The sequence below is a fragment of the Drosophila subpulchrella genome, unplaced genomic scaffold (assembly GCF_014743375.2).
Source record: "Drosophila subpulchrella strain 33 F10 #4 breed RU33 unplaced genomic scaffold, RU_Dsub_v1.1 Primary Assembly Seq391, whole genome shotgun sequence".
Taxonomy (NCBI): Eukaryota; Metazoa; Arthropoda; class Insecta; order Diptera; family Drosophilidae; genus Drosophila; species Drosophila subpulchrella.
The window spans coordinates 265,001-275,000 of NW_023665613.1; the positions used below are offsets into that span (position 1 = coordinate 265,001).

Here is a 10,000-nt window from a genome sequence, read left to right on the forward strand (position 1 = left end):
GTCCTTCTTAAATGAGGCCATTTACCCATAGAGGGTGCCAGGCCCGTATAACGTTAATGATTACTAGATGATGTTTCCAAAGAGTCGTGTTGCTTGATAGTGCAGCACTAAGTGGGTGGTAAACTCCATCTAAAACTAAATATAACCATGAGACCGATAGTAAACAAGTACCGTGAGGGAAAGTTGAAAAGAACTCTGAATAGAGAGTTAAACAGTACGTGAAACTGCTTAGAGGTTAAGCCCGATGAACCTGAATATCCGTTATGGAAAATTCATCATTAAAATTGTAATATTTAAACAATATTATGATAATAGTGTGCATTTTTTCCATATAAGGACATTGTAATCTATTAGCATACAAAATTTATCATAAAATATAACTTATAGTTTATTCAAATTAATTTGCTTGCATTTTAACACAGAATAAATGTTATTAATTTGATAAAGTGCTGATAGATTTATATGAATACAGTGCGTTAATTTTTCGGAATTATATAATGGCATAATTATCATTGATTTTTGTGTTTATTATATGCACTTGTATGATTAACAATGCGAAAGATTCAGGATACCTTCGGGACCCGTCTTGAAACACGGACCAAGGAGTCTAACATATGTGCAAGTTATTGGGATATAAACCTAATAGCGTAATTAACTTGACTAATAATGGGATTAGTTTTTTAACTATTTATAGCTAATTAACACAATCCCGGGGCGTTCTATATAGTTATGTATAATGATATTTATATTATTTATGCCTCTAACTGGAACGTACCTTGAGCATATATGCTGTGACCCGAAAGATGGTGAACTATACTTGATCAGGTTGAAGTCAGGGGAAACCCTGATGGAAGACCGAAACAGTTCTGACGTGCAAATCGATTGTCAGAATTGAGTATAGGGGCGAAAGACCAATCGAACCATCTAGTAGCTGGTTCCTTCCGAAGTTTCCCTCAGGATAGCTGGTGCATTTTAATGTTATATAAAATAATCTTATCTGGTAAAGCGAATGATTAGAGGCCTTAGGGTCGAAACGATCTTAACCTATTCTCAAACTTTAAATGGGTAAGAACCTTAACTTTCTTGATATGAAGTTCAAGGTTATGATATAATGTGCCCAGTGGGCCACTTTTGGTAAGCAGAACTGGCGCTGTGGGATGAACCAAACGTAATGTTACGGTGCCCAAATTAACAACTCATGCAGATACCATGAAAGGCGTTGGTTGCTTAAAACAGCAGGACGGTGATCATGGAAGTCGAAATCCGCTAAGGAGTGTGTAACAACTCACCTGCCGAAGCAACTAGCCCTTAAAATGGATGGCGCTTAAGTTGTATACCTATACATTACCGCTAAAGTAGATGATTTATATTACTTGTGATATAAATTTTGAAACTTTAGTGAGTAGGAAGGTACAATGGTATGCGTAGAAGTGTTTGGCGTAAGCCTGCATGGAGCTGCCATTGGTACAGATCTTGGTGGTAGTAGCAAATAATCGAATGAGACCTTGGAGGACTGAAGTGGAGAAGGGTTTCGTGTGAACAGTGGTTGATCACGAGTTAGTCGGTCCTAAGTTCAAGGCGAAAGCCGAAAATTTTCAAGTAAAACACAAATGCCATACAAATATAATTATATTATATAAATCAAGCTAATTAATATACTTGAATAATTTTGAACGAAAGGGAATACGGTTCCAATTCCGTAACCTGTTGAGTATCCGTTTGTTATTAAATATGGGCCTCGTGCTCATCCTGGCAACAGGAACGACCATAAAGAAGCCGTCGAGAGATATCGGAAGAGTTTTCTTTTCTGTTTTATAGCCGTACTACCATGGAAGTCTTTCGCAGAGAGATATGGTAGATGGGCTAGAAGAGCATGACATATACTGTTGTGTCGATATTTTCTCCTCGGACCTTGAAAATTTATGGTGGGGACACGCAAACTTCTCAACAGGCCGTACCAATATCCGCAGCTGGTCTCCAAGGTGAAGAGTCTCTAGTCGATAGAATAATGTAGGTAAGGGAAGTCGGCAAATTAGATCCGTAACTTCGGGATAAGGATTGGCTCTGAAGATTGAGATAGTCGGGCTTGATTGGGAAACAATAACATGGTTTATGTGCTCGTTCTGGGTAAATAGAGTGTCTGGCATTTATGTTGGTCACTTGTTCCCCGGATAGTTTAGTTACGTAGCCAATTGTGGAACTTTCTTGCTAAAATTTTTAAGAATACTAATTGGGTTAAACCAATTAGTTCTTATTAATTATAACGATTATCAATTAACAATCAATTCAGAACTGGCACGGACTTGGGGAATCCGACTGTCTAATTAAAACAAAGCATTGTGATGGCCCTAGCGGGTGTTGACACAATGTGATTTCTGCCCAGTGCTCTGAATGTCAAAGTGAAGAAATTCAAGTAAGCGCGGGTCAACGGCGGGAGTAACTATGACTCTCTTAAGGTAGCCAAATGCCTCGTCATCTAATTAGTGACGCGCATGAATGGATTAACGAGATTCCTACTGTCCCTATCTACTATCTAGCGAAACCACAGCCAAGGGAACGGGCTTGGAATAATTAGCGGGGAAAGAAGACCCTTTTGAGCTTGACTCTAATCTGGCAGTGTAAGGAGACATAAGAGGTGTAGAATAAGTGGGAGATATTAGACTTCGGTTTGGTATCGCCAATGAAATACCACTACTCTTATTGTTTCCTTACTTACTTGATTAAATGGAACGTGTATCATTTCCTAGCCATTATACGGATATATTTATTATATCTTATGGTATTGGGTTTTGATGCAAGCTTCTTGATCAAAGTATCACGAGTTTGTTATATAATCGCAAACAAATTCTTTAATAAAACGGTGCATTTATGTATTTTTGATTTGAAAATTTGGTATAACTCCAATTACTCAGGTATGATCCAATTCAAGGACATTGCCAGGTAGGGAGTTTGACTGGGGCGGTACATCTCTCAAATAATAACGGAGGTGTCCCAAGGCCAGCTCAGTGCGGACAGAAACCACACATAGAGCAAAAGGGCAAATGCTGACTTGATCTCGGTGTTCAGTACACACAGGGACAGCAAAAGCTCGGCCTATCGATCCTTTTGGTTTAAAGAGTTTTTAACAAGAGGTGTCAGAAAAGTTACCATAGGGATAACTGGCTTGTGGCGGCCAAGCGTTCATAGCGACGTCGCTTTTTGATCCTTCGATGTCGGCTCTTCCTATCATTGTGAAGCAAAATTCACCAAGCGTTGGATTGTTCACCCATGCAAGGGAACGTGAGCTGGGTTTAGACCGTCGTGAGACAGGTTAGTTTTACCCTACTAATGACAAAACGTTGTTGCGACAGCATTCCTGCGTAGTACGAGAGGAACCGCAGGTACGGACCAATGGCACAATACTTGTTCGAGCGAACAGTGGTATGACGCTACGTCCGTTGGATTATGCCTGAACGCCTCTAAGGTCGTATCCGTGCTGGACTGCAATGATAAATAAGGGGCAATTTGCATTGTATGGCTTCTAAACCATTTAAAGTTTATAATTTACTTTATAAACGACAATGGATGTGATGCCAATGTAATTTGTAACATAGTAAATTGGGAGGATCTTTGATCACCTGATGCCGCGCTAGTTACATATAAAAGCATTATTTAATACAATGACAAAGCCTAGAATCAATTGTAAACGACTTTTGTAACAGGCAAGGTGTTGTAAGTGGTTGAGCAGCTGCCATACTGCGATCCACTGAAGCTTATCCTTTGCTTGATGATTCGATAATAAAGATGTTGCAAGCGGGCATAATCATTATGCTTGCTTGCAGCATCGCACGCCACTTTGTTTGTGGTGTGTAAGGTAGGGAAGAAGAAATATAAAAGACCTAAATTGGAAACATCAATATATAAGTAAATATTGAACAAACAAAATGTATCGTCATCTTATTAGTGACGCGATGATAAAGTGGCAAACATATTCCATGTATAAATATTCCTATGGTATTAAAATTCAAGTAAAGAGGACATATATAAAAGTTTGTATATATGGTTCATTCAATGGTAGCAGCGGTTGGTTGGTTGGTGTCTGCTCCTCTTATTGTTCAAAACTTATGTTATGGTAGCAAGTCTATATCGTCATATTATTAGTGACGCGAAAAAGTAGTGGCAAAACATATTCCATGTATAAATAAATATTCCTATGGTATTGAAATTCAAGTAAAGAGGCCATTCAAGTAAAGAGGACTTATATAAATATAAGTATATATAATGGTAGCAGCGCGGTTGGTTGGTTGGTGTGTCTGCTCCTCTTATTGTTCAAAACTTATGTTATGGTAGCAAGACTGTATCGTCATATTATTAGTGACGCGAAAAAGTAGTGGCAAAACATATTCCATGTATAAATATTCCTATGGTATTGAAATTCAACTAAAGAGGACATATAAAATTACTATCAATGGTAGCAGTGGTTGGTTGGTTGGTGGTTGGTTGGCGGCTGCTCCTATTATTGTTCAAGACTTATGTTATGGTAGCAAGTCTGTATCGTCATATTAATTATTAGTGACGCGAAAAAGTAGTGGAAATCATATTCCATGTATAAATAGATTCCTATGGTAATGAAATTTTCAAGTAAAGAGAGGACCATTCAAGTAAGAGGACATATAAAAAGTAAGTATATGTTCCTCCAATGGTAGCAGTGGTTGGTTGGTTGGCGGCTGATCCTCTTATTGTTCAAAACTTATTTTATCAATATGAGTTTGGCAATACAATAAAGAAGACCAATCTAATCCATATAAAACTAAATGTATTATATGGATATGCTTAGGAAACCCATATATTCATAAAAAAAAATTATGTATAGAAAATTATACATATATCTTTTATATAAATGAATCGTATGGATATCGCCTTATGGTAGGTATAATAACTTTTTAAGGCATAATAATGTATAATATAGAAAATATACATTGAAATATAAATGCATTTTTATAGATATGGCGGCATATAAGTGCCATATACACAAGAATAAATAATAGAATTTACCAATATATAATTAAAATGAGATATATAAACCTAGTGAGGGGCTGCACTAGTATATGAATCGTATGGATATGGCTTATAGGTATAATACCTATAAGGCATAATAATGTATAATATAATAAATATAAATTAAGATATGAATGAATTATATAAATATGGCATAGAAATGCCATATACATACATAAGAATAAATGGTAGAATTTACCCATATATCACTGAAACACGATATATAAACCTAATGATAGCTGGCACTAGTACTGTAAACATGCACGCAATAGTGCGTGGGGTAAAAAACTACTATAGGGAGGTGGTCGTTGGCGGGCCCCTCCTCGTATTGGTCAAAACTTATGTTATGCATATGAATTTGTCAATACTATATAGAACGCCAAGCATATCCATATAAACTATGGATATGCATAGAAATCCATACAAAAGTAAAAAAAAATTATGTATAGAAAAATATACATATATTTATATAAGTGAATCGTATGGATATGGCTTATAGGTATAATACCTATAAGGCATAATAATGTATAACAAGTAAATATACATTGAAATGTGAATGCATTGTATGGATATGGCATATAAATGCCATATATATAGAAATAAATTGTATATCAATGATATAACAATTATAAACCTAGTGAGGGGCGGCACTAGTGAATGAATCGTATGGATATGGCTTATAGGTATAATACCTATAAGGCATAATAATGTATAATATAATAAATATACATTAAGATATGAATGGATTGTATAAATATGGCATAGAAATGCCATATACATAAGAATAAATGGTAGAATTTACCCATATATCACTGAAACACGATATATAAACCTAGTGATAGCTGGCACTAGTACTGTAAACAGGCACGCAATAGTGCGTGGGGTAAAAAACTACTATAGGGAGGTGGTCGTTGGCGGGCCCCTCCTCGTATTGGTCAAAACTTATGTTATGCATATGAATTTGTCAATACTATATAGAACGCCAAGCATATCCATATAAACTATGGATATGCATAGAAATCCATACAAAAGTAAAAAAAAATTATGTATAGAAAAATATACATATATTTATATAAGTGAATCGTATGGATATGGCTTATAGGTATAATACCTATAAGGCATAATAATGTATAACAAGTAAATATACATTGAAATGTGAATGCATTGTATGGATATGGCATATAAATGCCATATATATAGAAATAAATTGTATATCAATGATATAACAATTATAAACCTAGTGAGGGGCGGCACTAGTGAATGAATCGTATGGATATGGCTTATAGGTATAATACCTATAAGGCATAATAATGTATAATATAATAAATATACATTAAGATATGAATGGATTGTATAAATATGGCATAGAAATGCCATATACATAAGAATAAATGGTAGAATTTACCCATATATCACTGAAACACGATATATAAACCTAGTGATAGCTGGCACTAGTACTGTAAACAGGCACGCAATAGTGCGTGGGGTAAAAAACTACTATAGGGAGGTGGTCGTTGGCGGGCCCCTCCTCGTATTGGTCAAAACTTATGTTATGCATATGAATTTGTCAATACTATATAGAACGCCAAGCATATCCATATAAACTATGGATATGCATAGAAAACCATACAAAAGTAAAAAAAAATTATGTATAGAAAAATATACATATATTTATATAAGTGAATCGTATGGATATGGCTTATAGGTATAATACCTATAAGGCATAATAATGTATAACAAGTAAATATACATTGAAATGTGAATGCATTGTATGGATATGGCATATAAATGCCATATATATAGAAATAAATTGTATATCAATGATATAACAATTATAAACCTAGTGAGGGGCGGCACTAGTGAATGAATCGTATGGATATGGCTTATAGGTATAATACCTATAAGGCATAATAATGTATAATATAATAAATATACATTAAGATATGAATGGATTGTATAAATATGGCATAGAAATGCCATATACATAAGAATAAATGGTAGAATTTACCCATATATCACTGAAACACGATATATAAACCTAGTGATAGCTGGCACTAGTACTGTAAACAGGCACGCAATAGTGCGTGGGGTAAAAAACTACTATAGGGAGGTGGTCGTTGGCGGGCCCCTCCTCGTATTGGTCAAAACTTATGTTATGCATATGAATTTGTCAATACTATATAGAACGCCAAGCATATCCATATAAACTATGGATATGCATAGAAAACCATACAAAAGTAAAAAAAAATTATGTATAGAAAAATATACATATATTTATATAAGTGAATCGTATGGATATGGCTTATAGGTATAATACCTATAAGGCATAATAATGTATAACAAGTAAATATACATTGAAATGTGAATGCATTGTATGGATATGGCATATAAATGCCATATATATAGAAATAAATTGTATATCAATGATATAACAATTATAAACCTAGTGAGGGGCGGCACTAGTGAATGAATCGTATGGATATGGCTTATAGGTATAATACCTATAAGGCATAATAATGTATAATATAATAAATATACATTAAGATATGAATGGATTGTATAAATATGGCATAGAAATGCCATATACATAAGAATAAATGGTAGAATTTACCCATATATCACTGAAACACGATATATAAACCTAGTGATAGCTGGCACTAGTACTGTAAACAGGCACGCAATAGTGCGTGGGGTAAAAAACTACTATAGGGAGGTGGTCGTTGGCGGGCCCCTCCTCGTATTGGTCAAAACTTATGTTATGCATATGAATTTGTCAATACTATATAGAACGCCAAGCATATCCATATAAACTATGGATATGCATAGAAAACCATACAAAAGTAAAAAAAAATTATGTATAGAAAAATATACATATATTTATATAAGTGAATCGTATGGATATGGCTTATAGGTATAATACCTATAAGGCATAATAATGTATAACAAGTAAATATACATTGAAATGTGAATGCATTGTATGGATATGGCATATAAATGCCATATATATAGAAATAAATTGTATATCAATGATATAACAATTATAAACCTAGTGAGGGGCGGCACTAGTGAATGAATCGTATGGATATGGCTTATAGGTATAATACCTATAAGGCATAATAATGTATAATATAATAAATATACATTAAGATATGAATGGATTGTATAAATATGGCATAGAAATGCCATATACATAAGAATAAATGGTAGAATTTACCCATATATCACTGAAACACGATATATAAACCTAGTGATAGCTGGCACTAGTACTGTAAACAGGCACGCAATAGTGCGTGGGGTAAAAAACTACTATAGGGAGGTGGTCGTTGGCGGGCCCCTCCTCGTATTGGTCAAAACTTATGTTATGCATATGAATTTGTCAATACTATATAGAACGCCAAGCATATCCATATAAACTATGGATATGCATAGAAAACCATACAAAAGTAAAAAAAAATTATGTATAGAAAAATATACATATATTTATATAAGTGAATCGTATGGATATGGCTTATAGGTATAATACCTATAAGGCATAATAATGTATAACAAGTAAATATACATTGAAATGTGAATGCATTGTATGGATATGGCATATAAATGCCATATATATAGAAATAAATTGTATATCAATGATATAACAATTATAAACCTAGTGAGGGGCGGCACTAGTGAATGAATCGTATGGATATGGCTTATAGGTATAATACCTATAAGGCATAATAATGTATAATATAATAAATATACATTAAGATATGAATGGATTGTATAAATATGGCATAGAAATGCCATATACATAAGAATAAATGGTAGAATTTACCCATATATCACTGAAACACGATATATAAACCTAGTGATAGCTGGCACTAGTACTGTAAACAGGCACGCAATAGTGCGTGGGGTAAAAAACTACTATAGGGAGGTGGTCGTTGGCGGGCCCCTCCTCGTATTGGTCAAAACTTATGTTATGCATATGAATTTGTCAATACTATATAGAACGCCAAGCATATCCATATAAACTATGGATATGCATAGAAATCCATACAAAAGTAAAAAAAAATTATGTATAGAAAAATATACATATATTTATATAAGTGAATCGTATGGATATGGCTTATAGGTATAATACCTATAAGGCATAATAATGTATAACAAGTAAATATACATTGAAATGTGAATGCATTGTATGGATATGGCATATAAATGCCATATATATAGAAATAAATTGTATATCAATGATATAACAATTATAAACCTAGTGAGGGGCGGCACTAGTGAATGAATCGTATGGATATGGCTTATAGGTATAATACCTATAAGGCATAATAATGTATAATATAATAAATATACATTAAGATATGAATGGATTGTATAAATATGGCATAGAAATGCCATATACATAAGAATAAATGGTAGAATTTACCCATATATCACTGAAACACGATATATAAACCTAGTGATAGCTGGCACTAGTACTGTAAACAGGCACGCAATAGTGCGTGGGGTAAAAAACTACTATAGGGAGGTGGTCGTTGGCGGGCCCCTCCTCGTATTGGTCAAAACTTATGTTATGCATATGAATTTGTCAATACTATATAGAACGCCAAGCATATCCATATAAACTATGGATATGCATAGAAATCCATACAAAAATAAAAAAAAATTATGTATAGAAAAATATACATATATTTATATAAGTGAATCGTATGGATATGGCTTATAGGTATAATACCTATAAGGCATAATAATGTATAACAAGTAAATATACATTGAAATGTGAATGCATTGTATGGATATGGCATATAAATGCCATATATATAGAAATAAATTGTATATCAATGATATAACAATTATAAACCTAGTGAGGGGCGGCACTAGTGAATGAATCGTATGGATATGGCTTATAGGTATAATACCTATAAGGCATAATAATGTATAATATAATAAATATACATTAAGATATGAA

The 10,000-nt window shown here is 33.8% G+C and overlaps 1 non-coding gene across 1 annotated transcript in view; it reads left to right on the top strand.

The window, feature by feature from the left end:
- Positions 1-3,775, top strand: part of LOC119562047 — a 3,971-nt gene extending 196 nt beyond the window's left edge. The window contains exon 1 of the ribosomal RNA XR_005221637.1: positions 1-3,775. This exon is cut by the window's left edge and continues 196 nt beyond it. This is a non-coding gene — a ribosomal RNA (large subunit ribosomal RNA).
- Positions 3,776-10,000: the final 6,225 nt, after the last annotated feature.